General features: G+C 43.3%; 1 protein-coding gene across 6 annotated transcripts in view; it reads right to left on the reverse strand.

Moving 5' to 3' along the window:
• MBD5 (methyl-CpG binding domain protein 5) overlaps positions 1–16197 on the reverse strand; it is a 111831-nt gene extending 95634 nt beyond the window's left edge. For all 6 annotated transcript variants that reach the window (XM_041472823.1, XM_041472822.1, XM_041472821.1 and 3 more), the window contains exon 1: positions 15884–16197. The gene's annotated coding sequence lies outside the window, so the exon portion shown is untranslated. The remainder of the gene's footprint in view (positions 1–15883) is intronic.
• Positions 16198–16199: the final 2 nt, after the last annotated feature.

Genomic DNA, 16199 nt, shown 5'->3' on the forward strand with positions numbered 1-16199 from the left:
CTGCTGAACACAGCAGGCTCTAAAGGAGGGCACTTCACAAAAAGCACAAATTATTTATGAGTATGGATCCTGTGACTTTGGCAGAACACAACTGTACGGTGAAATATTCCTAAATGATACTCTGAAATGCTCCAGAGAGAATTCAGACACATCCACTGCCCCTTCTCCCCAGTGTCCAAAACAGCTGTAAAAAAATCACCAGTTTTTAGCAGCACATTTCTGTTTTCTCTGCAGGAAGGGAAAAGATGAGTATTATTTCTCAAAAATCCCCTTCACAGATGAACCCAAACTTAAATAGCAAAGTGACACACTGCTGCCTGCCAAGGTTTAATGCAACATTTTACATCCAGTTTTGAACAACTTCTGAGCAAACCCCCCAAACAGTGACATTTATCCCAAACCAATGGATTCATCCACTCTGTATTTCATAGGTTATGAAGAGCCAGCAGACAGGATGCCAGGAGCAGGGAGCCTGCACACCAAACACTGTCACAGTTTGCTGCAGGAACACCTTCCAAGGATTGGGAGCTTCCTTGTGAGCCAGTGCTCCCTTTCCCAGCCAGAGCCAGCTCAAATTGCTGCAGCAGCCACTGCACTGGAGTTCCTACACCCAGCTTAGCCCCAGGAAGCATGAGCTTCCAGCCAGAAGTGGAGCTTGCAGCAGTTTGGTTGGCAGCTGATGGATTTTGCTAATTCATGTAAATGGTGCTAACCTGATCCATGGCTCACAGCTGGATTCCCATTTGGAATAGGCCAGGAGTTTCACTCCCACAGATGTCTCACCCCAGACCTGGTATCATCAATAGGTGAAATAAAACAATGTACAACAAACAGGTGGTTTGGATTAATGATTTTTGCACAAATGGGGGTGTTGTGTGTGTCATTTGATACGTTAGACTACGACAATGGCCAGGATGTTCCAGCTTTTCTCTCTGCCCAGTATTCCCTGAACCTTCTAATGCTCAAAGCTGGCACTGCTCAAAGGAACATTTTCACCACTTTGCACCATCTATAACCATCATCCTAATGGGCCCAAGAACTAATAAGGGTAAAGACAAGTCCATGGCTTTGGAAGAAACATCAAAAAGATGCATTTTTTACTGAAAACACAGCTAGAGGCTGATCAAACCACTCAACACCACCAGAAATGTTTCTAGAGACTGTGGAGCCTCTTTTGCAGGGAAATGACAAGTGGCTACTCCTCCTCTTCCCATCTCTACTACGAGCAGTTGGAAAGGTTCCTCCTCGATTTCTAAATATAGCCCTGGTGATCAGACTCTGCATGATGGGTTTGTGAGCAGGACAAGATGATTTCAGACTGCAACAGCACAACACAGGGCAAGTCCCAGCACTCCTCAGAGCCCTCCCTAAGGTCACCACCCATGGGGACACAGCCCAAGAACCCGAGTCATTGAGCCTGAAACACAACCAGAAGAGAAGCAGCCAGAGCTACTGTAAACTTGGTTATGATGTGGGAAACTAGGAGAAGGGACTTCCAGTTTATAAACCATAACATTACACTTCTGAGGAAACAAGCTGGATGTCCAAAGTATTCATAAACCAGTAGTAAACCTATGTTCCTGATCTTTAACAACTAAAATGGACTCCCAACAGAGCAAATAACAAATATCTACCTATCAGTGGGGTTTAGGAAGTTTGCATTTATTAAAACCCCCTAGAAACCAAACCCCCAAAATGCCCAACCCCCAAACTCGATGTACAGGTCTAGCAAGTATGACAGCATATTTCTGTGAACTCCCAGCTCCTGTAACCCTACCACGCCGTAACTCAATAGTGCCAGGGACTCTTGGTGTCCCAGGAGCCTCTGGCCCAGGGGACACGTCCGGTGGCCCTTTAAAGCAGGATGACCCTGCAGCCACTTGTGTTTGTGCTCCTCACCAGCTCTGGGGAGCTTCTGCTGGCAAAGCCCAGTCCCAGTCCAGCATCCTGCTAAACTTTTGTTCGTGTCTCTGGGGTTCAGTGGAATTCCTGGGCAGAGTCGTTTCCTATCCCTTTGTAATCCCCCATAAACAGCTCAATCATTAACAGCATTAACAACCTGTGTACCACACAACAAACCCTTTATGGCCTCCTCTGCTCTGCCCTGCTGCTCGGGGCTTTTCACCTTTTCTGCTTCTCTCCCTGTCTTAGGGCACTCCAATTCTTCTTTCACTTGGGGGTGGGGAAGAACTGGAGCATTTTTCAGTTAGGAGATAAAAAGAACAAAAAAAAAAAAAAAAAAAACAAAACAAAAAAAAAAAAAAAAAAAAAAAAAAACAAACAAAAAAACCACCTCAAAGAAAAGAAGCCCCAGTCCTTTTGTTGTGTTCAGACTGATATTTTGTAAATTTGGTCTGCTCTCCCATATTCATTCTGGCCTTAGAATCCAAAATGGTTAGAGATAAATGTTTCTTCACAAGATGCTCCCAACCCCCTACCAAATATTAGATATCACTTACTTAAAAATAGAAACTAAGGTCTAAATTGGTAAATTATATCATTGATCCAGGGCCTTTTATTTGTGCTAGGAAAGCTGTAGAATATATGAATTTAGTGGAAGTCTCAGTGCATAAAACGTGACTATTCTGGACCCTTAGTAGAATGTGTCCAAGGGTACAATTTTGCATCAATTTTTCTTTTCATCATTTTAACTATGAACTTCTCAGTGGACAAGAAACCAGAATGTTATTCCATGTACTTCTGGTTTGTTTCATGCTTTGTTATTCATTTATTTTTTAATGCAATGTCATTTTAAGTTTTGGAAGAAGAATCAGGGAACTGCACCCATCTCACCTCATTACTGAAGGGTCTCAGGGTTTCTAACACCAGCATATAAAAAATAAACTTACTCACAGGTTACATCCTTGCCACCACACTGGATTTGCTCCTTCTAGATCTTCACACAAAGCAAAAGTATGACCCTAAACCACCTGGACCTATCCCATACCATCAGAAAAGCAGCCATGTCCAGCAGCATCTTCAGATTAATTTCAGAAATTTAAACAATTACGTGTCCATGATTAATCCAGGGAAGCCCATCCTCTCCAAAGGCAGCTTTCCCTCAAGATGCAATTGTTCTGCTCATCATTTCTCAGCCAACTGCTCAATAAGCTGCATATTGAATGTGAGATGTCTAATGAGCGTCTCCATGACTGCAGAAATGACAACTTCCCAAAACAGAAGGTCTGATTCCCAAACTGCTGCAGTCTGGAGAACATTCACCTGCTGTCAGGCTGCTGGAACACTTCTCATTGCCCTGCCTAGGCACAGGACAAGTGGAATTCTCCCAGTCAAGTCCCATGCAGGACAATACAAACATTTCTCTAGGATTTTATCTCTCTGATTTCCCCTCCCCAGCACAGTCGGTATCAAGCACCAGGCAGGCCAATCCCCTAAAACAAGAAGCAATTTTCTGTGAGAATGACACTGCAGTGAAGGGCTGTGCTCCTGATCCCTGCCAGGCTCCCACAAGTCCCAACTGGCAGGGACACGACTGCTCCGAGAGCCTCCATGGCTCACCTGGCTCCACCTCCCACCCACACCCTGCTGGCTCCAGAGCCTTCCAGAGGCACTGCCAGCCCCAGGGATGGGAGCACAGCCCGTGGATCCTGCTGGGAATGCTGCTCAGCTTTGGGCACACACCCAGCTGAGGGGCTCACTGAGCTCACCCCCAAACACCCAACACACCTGGCACAAAGAACGGAGCTGACAGAGCATGGCACGGACCCTGGGGCCAAAGGACCCCAAAATAATCCCATTAATCAATCCCATTAATCCTTAGGACAGGGGCAGCTCCCAGCAAAACTTTCATGGATGTCCATGGAGAGCAGGCTGGGGATGGAAACCCTTCCCTGTGGATGGATGTCCATGGAGAGCAGTGTGGGGTGGAAACCCTTCCCTGTGGATGGATGTCCATGGAGAGCAGGGTGCGGTGGAAACCCTTCCCTGTGGATGGATGTCCATGGAGAGCAGGGTGGGGTGGAAACCCTTCCCTGCCCCAAAACCCAAGCCATGTGTTAAATGTTAAATTATTCCAATTTATCTCTGTGTTGCTATCATTTTTCCTTAATGATACATTCATTCTAAAAAAAAGAACAATTCTATTAAGAAGTCTGTTTCAACACCGAAATTCACTCTTTAACCTGCGTGCTCCAAACTCTCTCACACCGCAGCTCAAGGACTGCAGAGTAAAACGAGATCCAAAGCAAACTCAGGTCTGAATCAGGTTAAATATCTCAATTTCCTTCTTGCTGGAAGTTCAGCATCCCCTTCCCACTCCGTCCTCCTTAACCTGCTGCTGCCTGGAGATAATCTCTGCCAGGCTTCCCAATTGCTGACACAGGAACCTGTGTGAGCACACTGAACTACTTCCTTTTCTCCTTGAAAAGATTTAATAACCTACAACTTTCTTCTCTGCCCTACTTGGAGTCTATCGTTTGCTTCCCTCTCGTATCGAATCTGCTAAAATAAAATTTTATAGAGTGTCAATTCAACAAAGGCAAAACTATAAAGTCTGTTCTGACAGCTTCCTTTCTCCAAAAAATTTAATCAAAAAAGGAAAAAAAAATCCTTTGCCCTTGAGAAGATGAATTGAATAGCCTTAGGTATTCTATAGCTGTATTTATGAAAAGCTTTTGGACACTAAAAGTCTCTACAAAAATGGGGAAAGTGTTTTGCTCAGGTCATAAAACTTCTTTTTTCATTGCACAGAGAAAAATATGCTGCACTCCACTATGAAACATCAGCTGACCTCTGGGAGAGGCACCAGCCCATCCAGTCCAGAGGGAAGTGGGATAACAACCCCCAAACCCCCACAAAACACACAGAAAAAGTAATTGTCCCCCTAAACCCGAATAGATTTCTCTCCAGAAACACACAGTGCTCTGCCCAGACATTAATTACAACTTTTTGTACCCAAACCTTTTATTAATATTTATTATTATTTATGGCAGCACCAAATCACAGGAAATAACACTAAAACATATTAGAAAATGAGAGAATGTATCACTTTTCTACATAAAAAAGCAAAATAAAGTAAAAGTCATGTAAAAGTAATACAAAGCTCCCTGGCTACGAATGAAAACAAAACCAGCACTTTTAAACACTGAATAACTCCATGTATTTCCCATGTAATACTTTATACTGGAATGTTTTCAGGAATTTTTTATTTTCCTCACTTTTATCCAAAACATTTCCATTTGATTTTAAAATTTTGTATTTTAGAGTAGTGAGAAGAACTTGTTAAGGAGCAAGATTCTGAGAGATTCATGCAGAACAGGTAATTTCACTTGGTTCAAGTCCCTCCCATCTGTCTGATGTCAAAGACCCAATGGACTTGTGTGTTACTATATAAAACCTAAATAAAACCCCAAATCCTCTCAAATCTGGTTTATAAATTATAACAAATATTAACATATTTTTCATCAGACAGTGAATCATGGGGGAAATGCATAAGGAACTCATTGCTGGTTTGCAGATAATTTCATTTCAGCTGATTGAACAAATCCCTTTTTCTTGCTTGTGACAGAACTACAGGAGAATATTTATTTGAAATGTACAGCTGTGGTAATTTAGACAAAAACACAGTATTTTGGGACAGGTTTGAGTTTTGGATTTTTTTTCAGGTAGAACAGGAAAAAAAATTAAAATTAAGTTCATTTTTAGTAAGCTCCAGCTAACCAGAAGCTAACAAAGAATAGTATCAGTACTTTGAATTTACATTATCCAACAGAAATTAAATTCAGAAATCAAGTTTCTGCACTGATAAGAGGTCTGCTCATCCTAAATTACCACTTCTCTTTTTTTATTCTTTATGGAACTATGTAAAATTATTCCCCTGTATTAGGTCCAAAATAATTTTTACAGAAGACAGTGACAATGAATTAAAATCCCACATTGTTCCTGATATTTTTTACATTACAGCAATATCAAGGCTCTGGTTATGACTGACAAATGCACAGAAAAACACTGTCCAATAGAGAGACAGAAAATCATTTAGTCACTCCTTGAGTTCAAAGGGATCAGAGAATAATTTTTAGAATGCAGATTGTTTAATGCTTATAAAATGAACACATCTGGCTCCTTCTTCTGCTGAGGTTCCTCCAAAAATGTAGTTCCTGTTTGTATTGAAATACTTAAGCACTGGAAAGAAACGGACTTATTCAAGAGAAACTCCCTTTCCTCACTAAGCTACACTGAATTTATTTCATTAAAGCCCTGCTTCAACTCATTATCTCAAAGTAGAAAATGCTAAATCATATTAGAGCTCCTGTTTAACAAAACAAGAAACTTTTCTGGCTATATTTAAAGGGAAAAATATTTGTCCCTGTATTTATAAATTCAGAAATATTTATTCCAAAAAAAGAGGAAAATACAAGAAATTTAAAGACTTTAAATTTAATTTCCATATTTGTCAGAATTATAAATTATGTTGTTTGGTTTTTCGGGTTTTTTTGGTGGAATAAATTCCTAAGCCTTAAAACTCTGCAGATAAGAGTTAAAATAAAAAAGTTCAATTCTCTACCAGAATGCATTTGCTCAAGTGTACAGCTAACAAATGCTAAAATTTTTGGCAACACGTCTGCATTTCTGAATCATTAGGTAGTCAAACTATTTTTTGATTTTGCTTGCATGATGTTGGATTAGAATAATCCATATAAATCAGTGGTTTTCCCAGCCCAGGAATACTGTGTTTGATGGCAAAAGGAGGCACAGAAAGGCAGGGAGCTTCTCTGAGATCCAGCAGAGCTGCCTTGGATGTGCAGCACTGGATTAGGATTGTTTACTCAGGGGACGAGCAAGGAGAATAAAGTCAAAGTAAACACAACACAGGCAAGGCATGCACAGCATTCCAGCCATCCTCTCCACAGTGGGATGCTTTCCTAGGAAAACTCAGCCATGGATGGGCTGCCCAGGAGAGCTGGGAGCAGAGCAGAACCGCGGTGGGACAAAGGAGAACCCAGCTCCAGTCATGGACTGAGCTCCTGGAGACTTCCCTCCTGGAAACCCAAACACCCAGGCCAAAGCCCTCCAAGATCTGAAAGCATTTCTGGGGCACTGATACAGTCCTGATGATGCCTCAAGTTTAGCATGGGAGAGCTGGGGGTGCTCACCTGGAGAAGGCTCCAGGGAGAGCTCAGAGCCCCTTGCAGGGCCTGAAGGGGCTCCAGGAGAGCTGGAGAGGGACTGGGGACAAGGGAATGGCTTCCACTGCCAGGGATGGATGGGAGATTGGGAAGGGATTGTTCCCTGGGAGGATGGTGAGGCCCTGGCACAGGTGCCCAGAGAAGCTGTGGCTGCTCCTGGATCCCTGGGAGTGTCCAAGACCAGGCTGGATGACCCAACCATGGAATGGCGTAGAATGGGATGAGCTTTATTTAAGCTCCCTTCCATCCCAAACCATTCCATGGTTCTCTGATCTGCTCCCCTCTGTCAAGGTAAACAATTTACACACTCCCACAGGCCCCTGCTCCCCAAATTCCCCTCATTTTCATTACAGCCCTGACTAACTCTGCCCCAAACTCCAGCTTTGCCTCATCCCCTTCCCTCCCTGCTGCCATCCCCATCCTCCTTCACTGCTCCTGCCCACCAGCCTCTGCCTCTTCCGAACGTTTCCCCGCTCTCTTCCTTCCTCCTGCGGCCCCGAGGCCCCCGCAGCAGCTTTCAGTTACAGCCCTGCCCTCCCTGCTCCTTTCTGGGGAGCCAAACCCCCCGTTCCCCAACCCCAAAGCCACAGAGAGCAGCACGAGGGGTTATCCACAGGCTGCACCTTGCAGCTCCACGGAAATCCCCCTCCCCTGAAGCAGCTCCATCACCCTGCGCACAAAAAATCAAAATATTTCAGCCTAGTGGATGCATTCCCTGAAGTTTGATGGTTTTTTTGTGGGGTGATGAACTCGCTGACCCAAAAACGCAGAGACAATTCCCAAGGCAACTCAGAGTTAGTAACTTGTCAGGAATGTCTATTGGGGCACAATAAAGTAGGTGAGTAAAGCAGGAGTAAACAACAGGAGAGTCCGTGCAAATTGAGGACAGAATAATTACGGATTACACTGGACAGGATTAATGCAGAGATTAAAAAAAACCCCAACAATTATTTGGGAATTTTTGATGAACATGCAGGTTCACAGAACCTAATCCCAAAATCCTACCTGCCTGTGAAGACCTCTGGAGCCCAGGACAACCAACTCCCAACATTGGAACATTCAATAAAAACCTCTATAAAGACCTTTCTTTCAAGACAACAACTGGAGATGCCTTAAAATCTCCTCAATTTAAGGTTCACCATCAGCAACAATTCAGTTTACATTCACCACCATTGTACTGAACATTTCCTATATTACAAATGCCTTTGACTACTATCTACCAGAACACAAACTAAAAAGCTTTTCATTTTTTCTATAATTGACCAGAAACATTCCATACTCACATATACCATCAATAAATTCCACACAAAGTATTGTAGTGATTTGGAATAATTAGCAAAAGCTGAATATTAACAGTTTTTTACTGGTTTTTTTGAAGGCAGTAACATTAAAAATGAAAATAATCTACTTCCAACTGTTCATCTACGGGATAAGTCTCTCTCAGGCTCTTGTATCATATCTGTAATATCAAAAAAAAAAACCTGAATAAAGTTAAACTTAGTTTTATTTAGCATAGATCAATACTTGGAGAAAGTATTGATCAGTTCTTTTTGATTTTTTTTCTTTGAAATTTAAGAAAATATAACAACAGGCTCTCCAAAGTTTATATATTCCTTCTCTGACAAAGCAACAGTTATTAGTCTGATAATTACTACTTAGAGAAAAATTATGCTACTCTTACCCATGGGAATACTTTTACTGGCATCTAAGTTCCTTTAACATAAAAATGAAAATTCAAAATATTGTCTTGATTTTCTGTTTATTTTTAAGTTCCAGGGACATGCTCCTAAATTCTGCAGATTCTAAATGTCTGCAGATCCTTAGCAGGACTCTTCCATCAAAGGACCTGAGTTACAGATGATGATTAAGAACTGACTCATAACTGTGAAGCTTTCAGGGAAAGCAGCATAGGGAAAAGCCCAGGAATCCCCAGAGTTCTGGGAAGAAAGCTCCAGGTGGAAGGTGACCCCCCAGGAACCCACAGGGCAGCTGATGAAGGAGCTGCCCAACTTTGGGGGGAACATTACTTTGTTAAAAGTTTTGTTCCCCAAGACCTTTGTGAAGTTACAACTCATAAAAATTCAGATTTAGGGCTTGACCCAACACCTAAGAAATTGATAAATATTTTAGCAGTGAAAACAGAATAGACATTATTACTATATTTCTTTTTTTTCCTTGAAGATTTCATATCTACGTATTTACTAGTGGAGTCTCAAGAGTAGAAACACTGGATAGCTATTTCCAAAAACCAAAATCACCCACACCACAGTTTTTATACCCAGCTTAATGCCTGAATTAACATTTTTATCAAAGAAAAGTGGGATACAACAGCTCCAAGATGTCCCGAGAGTAACACAACTTCCAGCAAAGCCCCAGCAGCACTGCAACGCTCCAGCCAGGGCACCCTGCACAGATGGACAAGTCATTTTTAGAAATGAATCACGCTGCAAATGATTGGACTAATTTTAAAACAGAGGTGAGGAACCAATAGCCTCCAGCCCAGATATGGTTTGCTTCAGCTGGCCCACAGACACAGCCCTGTTTTATTGCTTAATAACACCCAGGCAACTTCAAGGGGAGCCACGTGGGTTTTAAAAGGCTCCAACAACCCACAGATTTTTAAGGACATGGTCCTTAAACTCAAACATCATTCACATGTTTCGAGTATTACATGGAATTTTTGGGTTTAGTTTTTGGTTCATTTTCTTGTCCATTCTGGCTACCCTGAGCAGGTGGGATTTCCCAGCCCTCAGTGTTTAAATTATCTTAACAGGAAAAAGCCAACAGTGCTTTGAGTTTGGACAACTCAAGGGTTGTGGTAGAAGGCTTTTGATACCTGCTCTGATATTTAGCCCTTATTTAGGACAAAACTTCCACTGGAAACCTTAAAGAGCCACAATCCCAAACACAGATCCCAGTCTTTCCAGTTGTGAACCTGAAAGGAAGCAGTGGAAAGAATTTCTGGAGGGAATCTCAGGCCAGTGCTTGGCTGTGATCCTCTCTGCAGCTCCCTGGGCAGGCTGATGTGAGGCCAGGGAAGGTTCAGCTCTCACTGGGGTTTGCCTGCCATGGCCAGGGGCTCTGATGCCATCAGCACAAACAAACCTTCCACTGGGCTCCAGCTCCCAAACCCAGCAATTCCCCCGGGACAAAATGTGGGAGGAAAAGTCGTTTTAAACAGCATCTCCAAAAACCAAACCTTTCCTAGCATAGCATAAATGGGGAGAATTCATATTTTTTGAGCAAAATCACTGTTTGCAAAGGGAACTACTCCTTGACAAACATGGGATGAGCCTTCCAGAAACAACTAAAAAGCCAGAAATCTTTACAACATTTGCCATTGCAGGCAGGCACGTTCAGGAACAACAAGACAACACCACATTGCATCACCAACACATCCACCTCTGAAATCTGATCCAAGCCTCTTCCCCATAAAGATTACGAGGGAACAACGTATCCCTCTCCTGCCCCCAACCCCTAAAAGACAAAAGGAAGTTCTGTTCTGAAAAAAACAGCTCACTACAGATTCCTGACTACTTTGTTTCTTGAATCAATGATCTCATTTGTTCACTTTTGCAGTGTTTTCTTCCAAAAATAGCAGATACTAAAAAAACTCTTCTTATCTACAGTTTGGATGAGAGGATCCAGCGCAATTTTTTTTTGTGCTTCTCTGCTACACACAGTTAAAATAAATAAAATTTATCTCCTTGAATTGACAGTGTGCTTATAAAAAAAAAATTAAATAGATGCATAAAGCTTCATTGCATCAGTCTTAAAAGTAAAAAAAAATTAAATTAAATTAAATAGATTAGGGACAAACACAACCAAAAATATAAGGCTATGTTTATTATTTTCATTATTTCATGTGTCTTGGTTAGACTGAAGCTGCAGAATCATTCTTACCAAAACACATGACATTTGTACTCATTCTGGTGGGCCTAGTCACCTATATAAATATATAAATATATATGAAGTAGACAGGTAAAAGCTTCAAGGATGAAGATAAACCCAAACATTTCACGGATTTTGATCAAGCCTTTAATTTGTCACAACAGATAATCCTAAATAACATGTTGGCAATGATCTACCAGAGCTTAAAAACCAAGTATAAAATTGGCCAAGTGAAATTGAATTTCCATGTTTTTCAACCATTAGGCAGCATGAATGGAAAATTCTGACTATCTGTATTTCTGATATGTAGGCCCAGGTTCTGGCTGGCCAAATTTTCTCCTAACTTAGGCTGTGTTTGTTTCCTTTGGCAGTGGGGTACAAGGCAACATTATCTCGTGCCTTCCTTGATCTAAACGTTGGGAATATCACCATTTGATCCAGCAGGATTTGTTGTGCAAACAATTGACAACTGTTCTGCTTCCCTCACTTGGGAATTTTCCTGAGCGAGGCCACGCTACTGATGCTGCAAACCAAGGGCCCTCATATTTCAGATGCTATTTACATTTCAGATTACTCAGACACCAAAATAATTCTGCATTTAATGCCACTGAAAATGTGGACTAAGCAAAAATTATGACAATATATATTTTTTTTAACCCAAGCTTCAATTTTACCTCATAGCCAAGTAATGAATTAATATATTGCTTCTATGAGTTCTGGTTATCAGATATTGTGGCAGGATAAGAATTTTTAAAATATTGCTCACTTTAAAACATTTTCTGGAAAATAAAAATATATAAAATAAACAGCACATTGAATTTAACCAGAGTAATAAATGAAAGTATAAAGGTTTGCTTAGAAACATAAAAAAGAATTTTCAAGCATTTTACCACTTCATTTTTAAGCACATTAAAGCTCCTGAAACAGAATATTTCAGAAAAAACCTCCTCAAACAAACAAGAAATGCATCTTGGGCATCTCCAGCTCCCGCCTAAAGAGCCAACAATTGAAGCCACTGCAGGATTTGTTCCTGGGTCATTCCCAGGGGAAGGATGGGAGGCAATGGAGATTTTGGGGCTGGGAGCACCTGTCAGGCTGCAGATAAAGCCAGATGACCAACTCATTTCACAAAGCTCTATGAATAGCCATGGCAGGGCTCTCACTGACTGCTGCTGCCAGCCTGGAGCTGAAGGCTCACAATGCAGGAGGACCCTAAAGCACCACTGGAAAGTTCAAATTAGCTGCTTGTAGATACTCGTTTATATATTTATCTATTTGTGTATGCAGCTAAACTCATTTGCATGTGTACTCATACACTTTTTAACATTGTAGTCCAAGTGATTTTGACAAATTTTACCTTGGTTTAAAAATGGTACCAAGTCTGAACTCCTTTCTAGACGATTCATCAAGGAAATAGAAATTGCTATAATAAAGAACTTGGAATTCAAAAGAGGGAAGGAGTCAGCACTTCTCAATTTCTTAACTGCTGCTTTTTGTTTTATTCCCTCTTCATTTAGGTCCAGATACACAGAGAAAAATTAAAGCATCCTGAAAGCTATTTCCACTGCTCTTCCAAAATTTCATCCCTAATACCAGCTTTGGTTCCTGTGCAGGCCCATTTGAAACTGATTGAGCAGTATTATTCCATCTAATAGTTCCAAAAATAAATACAAAGAAAAGCCAATGAGAGCCTGTGGTTTCCAACGTTCAAGTAACTCTTTAAAAGAATAAGCAGGTCCTTAATGACACAAGAGCATTAAAAAGGAAATAAATGTATCCTGTATCTTTTTATTTTTGAAAGCAATGGTAATTCTGATTTCCACTGGGACAGAACAAGAACCAACACAGGGACAACCAAACAAAACAAAACCCTCAGACAACCCAACAAGCCTGAAAGAACAAACAGAATCCCCCACTTTCCCGAAGTTTTGACAGGATTTTTGCAAAAGAAGCTCAGCCACTTTCAAAATTTGTGTCCCTGGCCATGAACAGATGAGACTGAACTGCTTTGAGACTGAACTGCACGTGGCCTCTTAAGCCCACAGAGAGACACTGGGACATTAGTGGGGCTCCAGATGGGCACGAGGGGCCTCCCACCTGGCCTGCTCTTTCCACAGGGAACATCCACAGGGAGCACTGGCTGCTGGGCCACAAACTCATGGTGGACTTACAGACTGTATTCCAGCCACTGATCTTCCACAGAGGAGGAAAAATGGTGAGGAACAGTAGGGGAAAAAAAAAAAAAATCCACTGACAAAGCGAATTAAATAACCCAGCTGAATCCCAAGGCATTCCATCCTGGAGAGGACTGTGACTGATGCCAGGATCTCCAGTGCTTTTGAACAAGGAGAAACACTGATCCCTCCACAGCCCAAGAATGAAAGGACTGCAAGAAAAGTTCAATTATTGAAGGTATTGCATCATAAAGATTCTCCTCAAACATCCGCCTCCCTAATCCAAATAGAGACCAACTCATCTGTCCACAAAGGAAGGAAGGTATGGCAGCAAACTCCACAGAAACATTAAAGTCAGGCCTAAACACCATCTTTATGCTCAGCACAGCCACAGCAGGGCCTTGCTAACTCCAAACTATCTGCCCTCAGAGCCCAGGAAGACACTGACCCAGAATACAGCAAAATAATTGTTAATTCTGTCCCCAAAGATAAAGAACTGGAAAATCCGAACCAAGTTTTGCCAAAAGCAATCAGCACCTGTAAATATCCCAATAATAGCATCAAAAAGAGCTTAAGAATCCAAATAAAAGGAAACTGTTGCCTTTTAGTTACAGCTGTTGATAATTCACAACCTTTCCTAGCACAGGTTGAAAGATCCAATTCCTTCAGCTTTTGGAAAGTTGTTACAGCAGCCAGAAGGCCCAAATTAGCCTGAGACCCCTTTGTGCAGGAATTGCCACCCAGAATCCCAGTCCCAGCAGTGCTTCCTTCAGAGGGCCCTTCCCACCCCAATCCCACAGCTCTCCCTCCAGCACAGACTTGGCTGCAGGACTGGAGGCCTATGGAAATGAAGGCTTATCAGTAATTTTATCTCTAGGATTTAAAGCAAGAAAAACCCCTGAATTATTCTGCCCAGCTTCAGAATCCTGTTCAATTTCACTGTGTAACCATATTAAACCAAACCACAGGTACTTTAAAGCCCAAAACACAAGGAGATGGTTAAATCCCTGTAATAATTACTGTATCACACCACTGTAGGATGTGGAAGTTGGGGGCAGAGCTGCAGCTCTACATACACGGGGAATGTAATCCTGCAGGCACTATAGACTTCCATGTACAGAGGAAAGCAGATCAATGGGATCTCAGGCTAAGAAAAGCAGCAGTGTCATGAAATAAAATAATGAAATGATGTCCTTTACTCTTGGACAGGCTTTTGCTGTCCAACTCCTACCTGTAGTAAACTAAAAGGAGAGCCACATGTTTAAATCATGGGTGTTTATACACAGATCTGCTGATTTTGGGTATTGACGCCGTCGAGGTTTTTTTCTCCACATGTTTAAACCCAAAGTTATTACAAGCAAAAAAGAAAACTAACAGCAAACTATTAGAAAGAACTACAGTTATGGCTGCTGATTCCAATTCTCCATCACAACATTGTCCAGTATCAATCCAGCTCTGGTCTTCTCCTGCTCCTTCCACCTCACCAAATTACGGCTCTCGCAAACTCTTCCCAGCCCGACCCCAAAACTGCTGCTTCCCACCAGACACGTGGGTACAAATTAGAAATGGGAGACAGCCCAGCATGTCAGGAGAACTCTTTCTTGTGGGCATCCTTCAGCATGAGGCACAGTGACACGCACACTCTCTGCTGACCACCATTTAACTGGGATGCCCCTCTGGAACACACACCCATGGCCTACTCCATGGTTCTGCGCTCAGCACTTAATAAACCAAAAATAATAAGCCCAAAATAAACCAAAGCACTCCAACCGTCTTTTGGAAATTACAGAGGACATAATTAAGCTCCAGAAATAAGCAGACAACAGCAATTTCAATATAAACATCCTACTTGTGTAGGGGACTGTCTCATTTCAACTCGGTGTTAATGCTCCAACTCTTACTTCTGGATCCTTGCAAACATCTAGAAGGCTTCTCCCAACATCTCCTCGAGTCCAGAATTTAGTTTGACATTTAAAGCCATTACATTTTAACCTATTTCAGACGTTTGAACACGCAAGTTTCCCTCGAACCAGCAGAAAACATGGTCAGGTCAGTCCACCAGCAGCACCTGACCAACACGGCGAGCGGGGATGGAGACACTTGGCCTTCCCAGCAGAAAGCCATGGAAAAACACATCCCGACATATATATTTGAACAAACCATTGCCCAAATATAGCCGGGCACCACCGATAACCAGGGGCTGCCACCAAACCACATCCCAACCCCGCAAACACCAAGTCCAGCTCCTGGACTGTCTATCCCTGGAAGTTCAGCTCGGCAAAGGGTCTTTGTACAAGTGGTCTTTGTACCTTCACCACCGCAGGGGTTTAATAACTCAAACAATAAGTCAAACAACGGCCTGGAACCTGGGGGGCAACGCCGGGGGCTCGCTGTTATCCCGGGAAAACAACACTTTCGGGACTCGGCCGGGGCTCAGCACCCACCGCACCACCCCGAACTTTGCCCGGCGCCCCCGCCACCATCGCCCCCCTCCCCTCCCGCTCCGGAGGGGCCCAAAGGAGCATCCCCGGAGCATCCCCCGACAACAAAGCTGGGGCGGGGGGCGCCGGGAAGGGGCCCGAAGTGACAGGCGGTGCCCCCCCGGGGTAAACAGGGGGTAAACACGGGGTAAACAAACAGCCCCCCCCGCCCCGCCGCTCCCCCCGCACTCACCTCAGGGCCCCCGGGCGCAGGGAGGAAGGCGGAGACGCACACAAAGGGTAATAAAGGGGGAGGAGGAGGAGGGAGCGGCGCTCCGCGGGGCCGCCCCCGAGGGACGGGGGGGGGTCTCGGTGTGTTTGGGGGTGGATGTGGAAGAAACTCCCCGGCGGGGCTGCGGGGGGGCAGCGACTCGGGGCCCCCCGCCCCCGCCTCGGCGCGGCGCTGCTTCGTGTCCCTTCAGCGGCGCGAACAACCGGCCGTCCCGCCGCCGCCCCCCCCCGCGCTCCTCCTCATCGCCGCCGCCGCTGTCGGGAAGGAGGAGGAGGAG

The sequence above is a fragment of the Pyrgilauda ruficollis genome, unplaced genomic scaffold (assembly GCF_017590135.1).
Source record: "Pyrgilauda ruficollis isolate IOZ18807 unplaced genomic scaffold, ASM1759013v1 scaffold3, whole genome shotgun sequence".
Classification (NCBI taxonomy): Eukaryota; Metazoa; Chordata; class Aves; order Passeriformes; family Passeridae; genus Pyrgilauda; species Pyrgilauda ruficollis.